Here is a 13537-nt window from a genome sequence, read left to right as displayed (position 1 = left end):
TTGAAGTGTTATTGTTTGCCCCAGCCCCTCCACGAGATGTAAAAGCGTGTTGGGCGTGTGTTGCCGCCACAGGGGCAGGCGCCCCGGTATGTTAGTGGGTACATTTTTCGGTATTTGTGTAGGTTGGGGATTGTCTTTTATTGGCTAAGTCTAAAATATACTGCCGCATCAGTGCCGCGCTTTTTATCAAGGGGAACCATGTTTGCTTTAGCACTTTGACAACCCTGGTGCGTGTCGCTTACGATGCTGCGTTACGCTGCACCGCTACAACTAGTCAGTTTGAATATAAGGGCTCCTTAAGATGAGTTGCTGATGCGCTCTCGCAAGCTGCAGTTTCCACCCAACAACAGGTAAAACCTTCAGGAATGCCACTGATGAGAGTGTTCCAGGCTTACTCTGCACATCGCTGGGGCAGCTCAGGAGAATAACACGCCTTTTCGTGAGGTAGTCGATCATTGCATTGCAAGGGAATGACGCCACAAAAGGCGCCCAGCAGTCTGACAACTACATGGTGACGCAAGAGGGTTAGCTGTATCCGTACATATACAAGGTCCGCGAAAGCGTAGACATCACTGCTAGGCTGGTTTTGCCGCTTATGTTGCTCAAATTCGTCCTACGGCAATTCCATGACTCTTTATCAGTCGGCGGCTATCACGACACAATTTTGCGAGAAAGCTCGTGGGTAATGTGTCAGGATGTTGTAATGTATGCGCACTCGTGTCAGCATTGTCAAAAACCCAAACCACAAGAAGGCTTGCCATTACGAACGATGAAAGCAGATAGTACTTTATGCACAACTGACGCGAACATAATTTGAACAAGTGAGTGAACAGAACTGGACAAACGCATAAGGCTGCACAACCCACCAGTTTTAGGTAATCCGTGTTGACAAACCAAGAAAATTGAATTGTTCGGCTGTTAGCGCAATGAATGAAATACTTTCGTACATTTCACCCAGCATTTCCATATGTTTTGTTTCGGTATTATCCATTGTAAGCTTATTCTTGGTTCGACCTAGAATTCTGCAACCGATAAACAGTGGAGAGCCACACTTTTTTACAATATGTTGCAAAGCACCACCAGCAAGTGTTCATTAATGAAATCTTGCTTAGACAGTTACCACCATTTTTCCGAGTCAGGTATGTTTGCTAGCCTCTAATTGTGATCTAAAGCTAACCCCAGAGAAATTGCATCTTACCGTGGTGTGGTTACCTTGATGCGTCGAATATGTATATATACCGACGTTTATTACTTAATAAATAAACAAGTACATCCGCATAACGACCATATTCTAATAGATGACCCCTAGCATAGCAGCCTGATGCTGTAACCAGCAGTCCGAGGGCACTTGCGCGAGCAGGTGGCATGGAAAATTCTGAAGCATTTCCCGACGGAAAGTCAGCGCGCCGAAGCGCTTCGATCTATTTCTTGCGAGGTTGATTCTATGAAGACGTTGTGCAATCATTCGCCGTTGTTCATATTTAGGCGCAAAACTACTCATTTCGTTTGTTTTATTAAGTGTCTGAAGAACAATACTCACATGAACTGCACGTCTTTCTTTTGCATCAGTAATTCAACACGAGGTGGGGAAATCTGTGTAAGCGTGTTCGTGTTGCAATCTACAGCAGAGCAGCAGCTATATTCTGAGACATCAGGTAAGGCAGCTTTGTTTCCTGAAAGCAATTGAAACCCTGTTGTTGAGACCTTTCGAACTTTTGCTATCTTTTTCGCGCACTTAGCAGTCGTGTTAGCGTTTGTCAGCGCCGCGCTTTCGTCGCGTAGCACCGCATTGCCCACATTGCTGAAATAGCCCTTCACTTTTTAATTGGCTCTATTGAAACACTAATTGCGCTGAAGCAAGGATGGCGCGCATTCACGCTAGGGTGACTCCATGGTCTAGATGCAAGAAGAGCTTGTTCCTTCGTGCTCGGTGAAGGCTGCAGCTCAAAACCGGCCGCGCCCATATGCGGGCCTCCGGAAACAGGAGGTCAAGAATATGCGACAGTTTTAAAGCTCTGCCGATGCTGATCGCGATCATGGGGTACCTAATGTCTATGTGTTTTGGCGCAGGTCACGCCTCGCCTGTTTGCTTAGGCAGCTTGTATTTACTGCAATTCACCCTGCCACTAATGCAACATGCTTTAGACTCATGTAATATTCTGAAGCACGCTAATGATGAGGCAAACCCTTACGGTTAAGAGAGCGTCCGTGGTGCGATGGTTGGGGTACCGGGGTTTTCTGCTAGATGTTCCGCCTTTGAGTGCAGACGTTGGAAAATCTGATTCTTTTATATAGTTGAAAAATCAAAATTTTGTGGTGAGGGTGAAAGAACCAATGTGATAGTAGCATGAAAGAATATTGCGCAACGTAAAGCTCGTAGAATTAGTGGCGCTTTGAGTTGCAGTAAACGCAAGATGTCTACTAAACATGCGTGGAGGGACGTGTGTAGGCACACATGGAGAGCAAGGACTCGATGAATGCGAGCAGCATCCACTACAACTAAATTATCAGCCTTTCTATAGACTCACCAAAATCACTAATCACCTAACGCGCAAAAGTGGCCTGCTTACATTTTGGAGGCGCATGGCAGCACCTCTAAGTACATCAGTCTTTCCATGGAAAAGCCCATAATTGACACCCATCTCCTGCACCTATGGAATTGCAAGGCGGCTCACTGGACGGTGGAAAAGGTAGAGACTAAAAGAGGCAAACTCAGAATCAAAATATCTGAATTAACTGTAAAGGCAAACAATTGTGCTAGCGTACTGGAAGCCAAAAACTGCGTACAGTTTTACGACCTTGTGAGAAGCACATTAATGACAAACATACGATGTGCAATACTGCGAAGCAAACTAGAGCTGGAGAATAGAATATGGTCACCAACAGGACCATAATTACACTTGCCCGGGTGTTCAAAGGCTGGAACAAAACACTCATAAACTTTCTTCGAAAGAATTACGTATGCTCGGTCACCGTGGTTCTAGTCATACGCAAGAACAATGGCCACGCCAATGGGACGCTGCTATCTCAAAGGCCGAACATTTAGTAGCGGCACGATCTGGACAGCGAAACACAGCCCCGGGCAAGACAAACCAATTTAGGCAATGCTACGAAACCTTAGTGACGAGCATCTGGAAAAGCTTACGGACTGCTCGCCGAGCAGATTTGGGGCACGGGATTGCTACCGACACAGTGGAATGAAGCATCCATAGTTGTTATAAAAGATGCCGGGAAAACCCGCAGCGTGCCAAACCTGCGGTCCAGATATCGGACGTCACGTCTAGGGAAATTATTTGAAAAAGTCATACTAATAGATTAACTAACCTCCTAGAAGAAAACGACTACCTATCTGAGAACATGTACGGTTTTACGCAGCAGGACATTCACGCAGGGCACATCTTAATATTGCATGACAGGGTGAACAACAACATTCCAGCAGGGGCAGAGCACGTAGTAGCAGCATGAGTGGTGGCGCAGCATGGCACACGACCTAATTCGGCAAGAACTAAGTAATGCGGCTTCTGGAGCAAAAACCTACAGCCCATTCGCTTCTTTCTAACGGGTCGAAAAGCCGCAGTAGGCTATAAGAAGTCCTTTCTGAGACTCTCCGGATGCCCAATCGTGGAACTTCACAAGGAACAACACTGTCCCCTTTGCTCTTCAATATGGGCAGGAACACGACAGTAACAAATGCCGGACATACCCTTTACGCAAATGGCATCACGCTTTTGATCCCAGAAGGAACCCTGGGCCACAAAGAAAGTGTGCTGCAAGGAGTGATACAAGCTGTACACCGTTTGGTCCTAAGGGCGGTATGACCTGCGCACAGGAAAAATCTATATTCTTCAGGATTCGTGGCAAAGGGCACTGTAAACCGCCATTCTCGCTCCGGCTAGACAGAAAAGAGCTCAGAGAGGCACAAACAATGGGCCTACCTGGTATTCGGCTTCAAAGTAACAGACGCGCAGATAAAACAATCAGAACGCTCTGAACGACAGTCAAACAAACATCTAGACTAGTACAAAGACGGACGAAGCATCGTAGTGGCTTTAGCGAGGCCTAAACATTCAGAATTGTTCACGCCTTCGTCATCAGGTGCATTAGATAGAGCCTCCCTTATCAGGAGTTGTGTAACACGGAACTGGAGAAGGTACGAATGGCCTACAAAGCCTCCATCGGACTCCCGATGGGCTTCTTCACGCCGAAACTCAGTGCAAGACGAGCAATACTTACTGGCTCTACCTCAAGCGATGAGCAAAAACTTCATAGTGGCTTCAGTTTACCAAAGCATGAGCCCTTTTACCACCAGGGCCACCGTAAGCATCGGGCACATTAACATAAAGAAGATTTGCAAATTCTGCTGACCCACTGTACAAAGATGTAGCTCCGGGACCAGGTGGCCATATAAGAGTGGCCGCAAGCACTACAGTCCGATCGAAATTCCACATTGGTGCCACAATTAGGACCAAACAGGCATCGCGGAGAGAGCCGCCATCGCAATGGCAATTAAGACCAAAGACGCAGCCGGCGAGCCATCTGTGATCCTCACTGACTCACAGGTGGCTTGTTGGCTGTTCATGTAAGGCAGAGTAGCGGTCTGTGCCCTACGCATACAAGGTCACATGGTCCGGGAAGCGCACAGCGACCGGACCACGCGGGGGTTGCGGGCAACGAAAGGGCAGATGCTCTCGCTCCATTATTGGCTTGCCGAGCGCGATGGCAGCCCGATACACGCCGATTCAATCCTTTGACGTCTCTACTCGACATCCTTGAGCGTCAACGTCTAGAACGCAGAACATGCCTGGGACTTTAGGGTATATCAGACAAATACCACCCGCACCGTGGACTTTGGCATGCCATCTGGCCTACGGCATGTCCTGGCCACTGCCCGGGGTGCGGGGGGATGCCAACTCCAGCCCACGTAACGTGGGAATGCAAGAGCAGGTCCCAAAATTGAATTCCCTCCTGTTGGGATGGAAAATCACAAGTAGGGAGTAGTGGGAAACCATTCTCGCCGACGATAACCAGCATATAAATATATATATATATATATATATATATATATATATATATATATATATATATATATATTGTGTCTCCTCATTATTGTCGCCTAACCTCGGTCCCCTGCTGCGCAGCGCCATGCCTTAGCACCCGCGGCGTCGAGCCGCCTCATGCATGACACACGCTTGAGTGCGTTGTTCCTGCATGTTGCCGAACAGAGCGCTCTTGCCGCGGTTTGTGGGCCATCCTTGCTCGATTGTGATTAGCGTTTCGCAGGAGGCCCTCTGCTGGCGCTCTCACAATTAACAAGCACAGCAGGTTTGCGCGATGTGAGGGATGTGGAGCCTCTCCGAAAAAACTCGCACCGACATGTGCTGCCACGGCTACTGTGTGCGGCGAAAAGCTGGCACAAGCTGGGAGAGTCTGAACAGCTATGTTACAAGTCTTTCCAGCAAGCAAATGTCTCTGACGTGCATTCTTAGAATACTGATGTTCCTGTACTCCAGTATGTGCGTTTGGAGCACGGACGCTCCGAGACGTATTTCACGACTTGACGCAGAAACCCCAACCAATCCGGTGAGCGAACAGCTGATGTGCGTGTTCATCGGGTATCGCATTAAAATGTGAAATATCTGCGTTTACATTTGTGTTTTTCGGAGACGGCGAAAGATCGCATGGAACGCCCATAAAAATGAGTACTGCACTCAAACGCGGCAGGCACCTCAGCGCACTGGCTTGTGCTAGGAAATATGTTCTGGATGCTCCATCAACCTGCTCCTGTTTATTCCCGTAGTCTAAACGTTAGAGCATCGGGCTACTGTACTATGAAGCATTTGTTAGAATGATTTTTCGCTTATATATATCCGAGGTGAGCCCCCAATGAGAGGCTAGTAACAACCTACAGAGAATAGAGGTGGTAACTGGCTAAGAAATGGCATGTCTTCGATAGTACATACATAGATACAGGCGACGGCTCCTTTATGCCGTGTTTGTGCACTTCCTCTGTGGTCGTATATTTGGCGCAATATATCTGGTTTTTAGAGATTATGCACTATATCTATAAGCTGTTTCTATGTGTCATTCCCTAAAGGTATCCGTATAACACGTACCTTCTAGTAAAGTACATGGAAGTACTGCTGAATGTAGACAACATCCTAACGTAAAATTTTTATACCTTCCGAAGAACTACCGCATATCCAAAAATAGCACGTGTATACATACGCCCACGACAATCTGTTAACCTTGTGCAAGACGATCATTCACTACCTTGCCAACAATATGCGCATCTACAATGATTGCGTGCTACATTTTCGCACATCCATTATATTATACCCTTCATAGGTAGGTAAAAGGTAATTTATGTAGCTGTCTATATCAGGGATCAGAGAAGACAATGTAAACTACGATAACAGCAGTATCATGTTTCATTTAATCTTTCTGTGTGACTTCTTTTTTTTTTAATCCGTTATATCCATAATGTTTGCTTCCGGTTGCGACAACTGTGCAAATTAAAATCTTGGACGTAGTCGTGAATGATCGAAATTCCCTTTCTTGAAAGTCAGATGCTTCAGAGGTATCTTTCTTCACGTCCATCCATATGTGAAGACTACCACCCGGGTAAATGCAGCGATGTCGTCTACAGCTTGTATTCCAGCACCGGCACTTTCGAGTGCTTTCGCGGCGCACACCTAGAAAAAAATCGCAGAAAGTGCATATATAAGACACAAGACTATATTCACTTATTCTAACGCTGCAATATGCGTTAAGCCGTATTGGCAGTTTCAGGATGACGCGGGAGGTGCTTACCGATTGAGCACCCACGGGTGGCTAGTTGTTTCCTCCACATTTGTTTATATTTTCCTAATAAATGCGATTTTAAGAATAAGTGCGGTAGCTTTTCTGTAGGATATACTTGGGTCCATTATCTAATCACATCTCACTAGGGTTGAGGATTGGGTGAGTTGGTATTGCACTATATAACTGGTACAACGCAACATACAATGAAAGAAACTAGGTGCGGTGACCAAAGTTGCCTAACTGATCCTGGCAGGCCACCGAGCCTGGCGGGCCAACGAAGAATATGTCCGAGGGGCCTCACATGCTTTCTACACCCCCTTAACGCAGTTTGTTTGTCGCCAACAAAAAAGCTTTTAAGTTCAATGTACGAGACCTTGCCTCCCGCCTAGCTGGGAAGTAATGGCCTTTGAAGGGCCCCCCAAAATCTACATGCAGGGTCTCTGTGGAAACGGCCAGGGGGTGTTTTTCATATGACGTGAGGCCCGCTGATAATCCTAACAGATTTGTCAGCTCTGCGCCATGTGAAAGATGTCCTGGTCCAGGCTAGGCCACGAAACATGGGAACCGGCCACCTTCTTGGCCTTTACACGCCAGCATGACCCAAGTGGAGAAACTGTAGAACCCTCGACCGTAGACTTTGTGGGATAACCACGCTGGAACAGCTTGGCGGGCTTTGTGGCTACAAGCCGGTTGAACCAATTCCTCCCCTTGGGACGCCGCCTTGACCACCTGAGAAAGGACTGGGTCCCGGCTGGTCGCTTACTATACCGCAGATGTGAAGAGCCCCTCCGGGTACACATGCACCAGCGTGAACACTTCAGCAAGTTACAAGTCGTTCCAGCAAACAAGTGTGTCTAATCAGCAGTCTTAGAATACAGATGTTCCTGTGCACCTTTATGGCGATTGGAGCACGAACGCGACTGGGCATATTTCGCCAATTGACGTTGAAACCCTAACCAAAACGTAAAGCGTGCAGCTTATGTGCGTGTTCATCGAATGTCGTGTTCAATTGTCAAAAATCAGCTTTTATATTTGTATTTAGCGGCGACCGCGAAAGATCGCATGGAACGTCCCTAAATATGAATAATTCAATAAAACACGCCATGCGCCATAACGCAGTGGCTTGCACTAGGAAATTTCTTCTCGATACTCACTCAACCGTCTCGTATTTATTCCCCTAGTCGAAACGTTACAGCATCGGGTTGTGGATCGTTTGCTAGAATCTTTTTTCGCTTATATACAGGGTGTTTCAGCAAACACTTTCGAAAATCTGTACAAGTTGCCTGTCGCAGATACCACAATGAAATTTGATGAGCTGGTCTACGGGAAGCGGTGCACAGTAAATGCAGAAGAAATTGAGATGAAAAATCGACAAATATTAAAAATGCACTAAATAAGTTTCTAATTAATATATGGCCCACATTGCAGTTTACAAATTCGAGCCGTGGAGGTCGCCAGCCGGATCAACTTGGAACGAATTTTCAGGATGGCTCCAGTTTCGAGATATTAATTCCGGAACATTGGGGAGAATGCATTCGCGTGGCAATTAATTCGTTTTAAAAACGTCGTTTGATGCACTGAAGCACCGCAGTAACTGGAACGCCAATGTATTTCTCCGTAATGTTCGGGAATTCATAACTCGAAACTGTTGCCGTCCTGAGAATTCGTCCCATATGTGAATCCACCTTGCGAAGTACAATGCTGGAGTTTCCAAATTGCACTATGAATGAAAACATAATTACCTAAAATATTAATAAGTGAATTATTGGTAGTTAGCCGATATTGAATTTAAATTTTTTGTGCATGTTGTGTCACCGCTTCGAGTAGACCGGCTCATAAACTAGAATTGAGTTATCTGCCAAAGGCAACATTTAAAATGTTTGCAAGTGTTCGCTGAAACACCCTGTATATCCGGGGTCAGCCCACAATGAGTGGCTAGTGACACCATGCACGGAAAAGAGTCGGTAACTCGCTATGAAACGGCGTGTCTTTCACAATACACGCTTAGGGGCGATGGCTGCTGTATCCCGTGTGTGTGTATTTCCTTTGTGGTCGTATAATTGGCGCAAAATTTCTGCTTTTCAGAAAGTGTGTACTATATATTGTTACGGTTAATGTTAAACCGGCTTTATTCAAGAGACGAGATGGATGGTAAAGTCAGGATGGCGCCCTGAGGCTGCACCAGCTCACTTCTTCTTCCTCTTCTCCTCGCCCGGCTCATGTCGTAGCAATCCCCGGTTGCCAGACGAAGCCCGCTGGGCAAGTCCAAATCACTCGGAAAGCGTAGGGTGAAACCGCTTAAGACGGGCAACATGTACTAAATGGGTCCGGCTAGACCGACGACCAGTCGACGTCAAGCGTGCCACTACGTACGTCAAGTCACTCAAGCGATCTACAATGACGAATGGGCCCGTGTACCGGGGTAAAAACTTTTCGCATAACCCACGTTTACGTTGCGGAGTCCACAACCACACAAAATCTCCTTTGGCGTACGAGACAGACTGGTGTCGGCTGTCATAGCGCTCTTTCGATCGGTCTTGCGATGCCACAGTACGAAGACGAGCGATACGCCGGGCTTCTTCGGCAAGACAAAGCGTCTTGGCAACAGAGTACTCGCTGTGAAAGTCCAACGGTAGTGTAGTGTCAATGCAGCTTAGCGGTGAACGTGCGTAAAGGAGATAAAAAGGACTGTAATCGGTCGTCTCATGCTTTGCAGTATTACACGCATAGGTGATGAAGGGGAGTACGTCATCCCAGTCCTTGTGATCGGAAGATACGTACATGGCTAGAATGTTAGAGTTTTGTTCGTACGTTCTACAAGCCAATTTGTCTGAGGGTGATAAGGCGTTGAATGACGGAACTGCGAACTGCAGAGACGAAGCAGTTCTTCTACGGCGTCCGCAACGAACTGACGACCGCGATCGCTAATGATGACATGGGGGGGACCATGTCGAAGAATAATGAATCGAAGCAAAAACGTTGCAACGGACGCAGCTGTTGAAGATGGCACGGCCGCCTTTTCCGCGTAACGGGTCAGATGGTCGACACATACGATCACCCATCGGTTGTCGTTAGATGATCGGGGCAATGGGCCCAGAAGATCGATACCCACTTGTTCAAATGGCAGGCGAGGCGGCGGCAGAGGTTGGAGAAGACCTGGCGGAGCGGTCGTAGGGCGCATGTAGCGTTGACATTGTTCGCAACTGGCGACGTAGTGCTTGACCGTGTCCCGCATTCTGGGCCAGTAAAAACGCTCCTGTGTCCGGTTCAAAGTTCTTATGAATCCTAGATGGCCAGAGGTCACATCGTTGTGCATGGCTCTCAGTATGTCCGTTCGCAGACTCTGCGGCACCACCAGAAGGAAGCGTGCGCCTTTAACCGAATAATTGGTCTTGTAAAGCAGGCCGTCACGGACACAAAATCGACCGCTGGCTACAGGGCGCGATGCGGCTACAAATATAGGTTCCAAAGCAATATGATTTTCCTGCTCTGCTTTGAAAGTCATCGAGTCTGGGAATGTAGAAGAAATGGGAGCAAAACAGTCATCAAAATTGTCTTCGTCACACTCCGTCGTCGTCAGAGGAAGGCGGGAGAGACCGTCCGCATCTGCGTGGCGATGCCCGGACTTGTAGGAAGTAACGAAGTCGTACTCCTGCAGTCGAAGAGCCCAACGTGCCAGTCGTCCACTCGGGTCACGGAGATTCACCAACCAGCACAACGCGTGGTGGTCAGTAATGATAGTGAACGGGCGTCCGTAGATATAAGGTCGAAATTTGTGGACAGCGAAAACAGCTGCCAAGCATTCTTGCTCGGTCAGAGTGTAATTGCGTTCCGCCTTAGTCAAAGAGCGACTAGCATAAGCCACAACGTGTTCAGCTCCTTGATGACGTTGCACAAGTACGGCACCGATGCCGATGCCACTGGCATCAGCGTGCACTTCCGTAGGTGCGGATGCATCGAAGTGACGCAATATGGGCCCTGATGTTAGTAGAAATTTTAGCTGACGGAACGCGTCGTCGCAAGCCGATGTCCAGTTGAAAGGGTCGGCTTTTTGGAGAAGACATGTTAGGGGGTACACCACGTCGGCGAATCTTGGGACGAAGCGCCGAAAATACGGCCCAAGAAACTCCTCAACCCCCGCACTGACTTCGGTGCTTCGAAGGAGCTGACTGCCTCAATCTTCCGTGGATCTGGCCTCACACCGTTTTTGTAGACCAGATGCCCAAGTACTAACGCCTCGGTTTCTCCAAAACGACATTTCTTGGAATTTAGGATCAAGCCGGCTTGTTTAACACAATCCAGAACAAGATTGAGACGGCTGTTATGTTCACTCATTGTGCTGCCAAAAATCACCACATCATCGAGGTAGCACAGACAAATTTCCCATTTAAGTCCTCGGAGGATAGTATCCATGAATCGTTCGAATGTTGCTGGCGCGTTACAAAGGCCGAACGGCATAACGTTAAATTCATAAAGACCGTCTGGTGTCACGAAGGCCGTTTTCTGCTTATCGTCTGGGTGCATGGGTATCTGCCAATACCCTGATCGCAAATCCAGTGATGAAAAGTAGGCAGCGGAATGTAGACAGTCGATGACATCATCAATTCTAGGAAGCGGATACACATCCTTTTTGGTGACCGCATTCAGTTTCCTGTAATCAACGCAAAACCGCCACGATCCATCCTTCTTCTTTACTAAGATTACTGGTGCTGCCCACGGACTAGAAGACTCTTGGACAACACTTTTCCGCAGCATGTCTTTCACCTTTTCAGCAATAACTGTCCTCTCTGCTGAAGAAACGCGGTAAGGCTTTTGCCGATTGGGGTGCGCAAATCCGGTGTCAATTCTGTGGCGAGCACGAGCACGCGGGAGTGAAGCCTGCTTGTCGCCTTGTGTGAAATTGAACACAGAAAGATGTGCCCACAAAACTTGTGCGAGAGCGCGGCGCTCATGTGAGGGCAGTGCCTTGTTAATCATTCGTAGGATCTGCTCTTCAGAAATGCTTCTTTGGGGATCGCTAGTATGAGACTGCTCCTCCTCGCTTGGAACTTTAATGGAGCTGTAAGTAATCTCGTCAAATTCAGCAAGCTTCATATCATGCGGGAGAACGGCAGGGACGCACGAACAATTGAAAGCCCACAAATTGGAGGCGCCATTCACTACTCTCACGACAGAGCGTGGTACAAGTACATCTTTCTTTGCGCAGCTCGACGTAAGTGGCTGGACTTGCGCGTCAAACAATGAAAGGTCGGCAGCAGCGAAATTGACAGGGATAAGTGACAGCGACCAAGGCGGTAGCAGCAAATCGTTCGAAACAACACAATAGTTTTTCACTGGTAAGGATGTGTCGGCAAGGGTGGCGAGAATCGCGCTATTCAAAGTAATTTCGCCTGTGCCACAGTTAACGGATGCCCCACAATGCTGAAGAAAGTCAATCCCGAGAATCACATCGTGAGTGCATCGCAGTAGTAGGAGAAATTCTGTTTTAAGATCTTCTCCTCCGAATAAAACACTTGCAACACAAATACCAAGGGGAACTAGCACTCTCCGCTGACACCACGAAACGTCACACCATCATTCCACGGGAAGATAACTTTCCTACCCAGCCTCTCTTTGAAAGTCACACTCATGACGGAAACGGTTGCACCAGTGTCCACTAATGCTGTTGCAGGTATACTATCAATTAACACACGCACTTTGTTCTTCGCCATCATAATAGGCAGAGGAGTATTTCGCAGATACACAGACTGTCCGGCGACCTTACCTCCATCGGCCGCGCCGGCTAGTTTCCCGACGGCGGTGGAGACGTAGCACGTCGCCGTGGTGACGGTGAACGGCGTTGGCGACTGGTTGGGGGCGTCAGGCTGCGGTCAGAAGCTGGCGAGCCACTCCTTCTACTATACTGACGGAAGGTATTCCGAGGTGGCGCGCCTGTGGTGTTTGCAGGGTCTATCGGCCAACGGTCGTCATAACTATCACGTCTAAAATTAGGCCAAGTTGGTGATGGGCCATATGTTGCTGTCTGTCGGCGCCGGCGACAAAAACGAGCAATGTGTCCTGAGGCGCCACAGCTGTAACATACAGGAGATGCGCGACCGACGTTGTATGCCTCGGAGTCAACCCTGGGACGCTGCGAATAATAAACGCGATCTTCCGAATTGCGATTCGTGGTGGTAGCTCGACGAGTTCGTTGATCGTGCGTCATGTCGTCGGGAAAGGTACGTCGGTGCTGTCGCAGCTGATCAACTCGACAGTCTGCAACGCCTGGCATGGCAGACAATGCTGACACAGCAGATGCATGTTCTTGAGGTTGGTTGGAAGTGCAACCAAGCTGTTCGACATCCGTCCCTTTGGTGTGTCATTCAAGTTCTTCACGAACAATTTGCCTTATAGTTGCCGCAAGGTCAAATTGAAAGGTGAAGGTGTCGTTTTCGTCAACGCTTGCCGCCGTTGTGACATTTGCTAGCCTGCCAAACTTTGGCGTGATACGGCGCAGCTTCAAGGCCTCAAATGTGCGGCAATGCTTGATGAGGTCGGCGACCGAGGCGAGACTGTACTTTCCGATTAAATAATTGTAAACATCCTCGGCTATGCCTTAGAGAAGGTGTCCAACCTTGTCCTCTTCGGACATTCCAGGATTGACAGTCTTGCAAAGCTTCAGGATCGCCTCTATGTACGTAGTACAGGTCTTACCTGGGACTTGAGCGCGCTGAAGCAATGTCTGCTCCGCCCGCTT

At 48.1% G+C, this 13537-nt stretch overlaps 1 long non-coding RNA gene across 1 annotated transcript in view; it reads right to left on the bottom strand.

Annotated features, from left to right (window-relative positions):
* Positions 1-6631: 6631 nt before the first annotated feature.
* LOC139050493 (uncharacterized) overlaps positions 6632-13537 on the bottom strand; it is a 32386-nt gene continuing 25480 nt past the window's right edge. Inside the window, exon 4 of the long non-coding RNA XR_011508905.1 lies at positions 6632-6692. This is a non-coding gene — a long non-coding RNA (uncharacterized lncRNA). The remainder of the gene's footprint in view (positions 6693-13537) is intronic.

The sequence above is a fragment of the Dermacentor albipictus genome, chromosome 10, assembly GCF_038994185.2.
Source record: "Dermacentor albipictus isolate Rhodes 1998 colony chromosome 10, USDA_Dalb.pri_finalv2, whole genome shotgun sequence".
Taxonomy (NCBI): domain Eukaryota; kingdom Metazoa; phylum Arthropoda; class Arachnida; order Ixodida; family Ixodidae; genus Dermacentor; species Dermacentor albipictus.
This window is presented reverse-complemented; position numbering and strand designations above follow the sequence as displayed.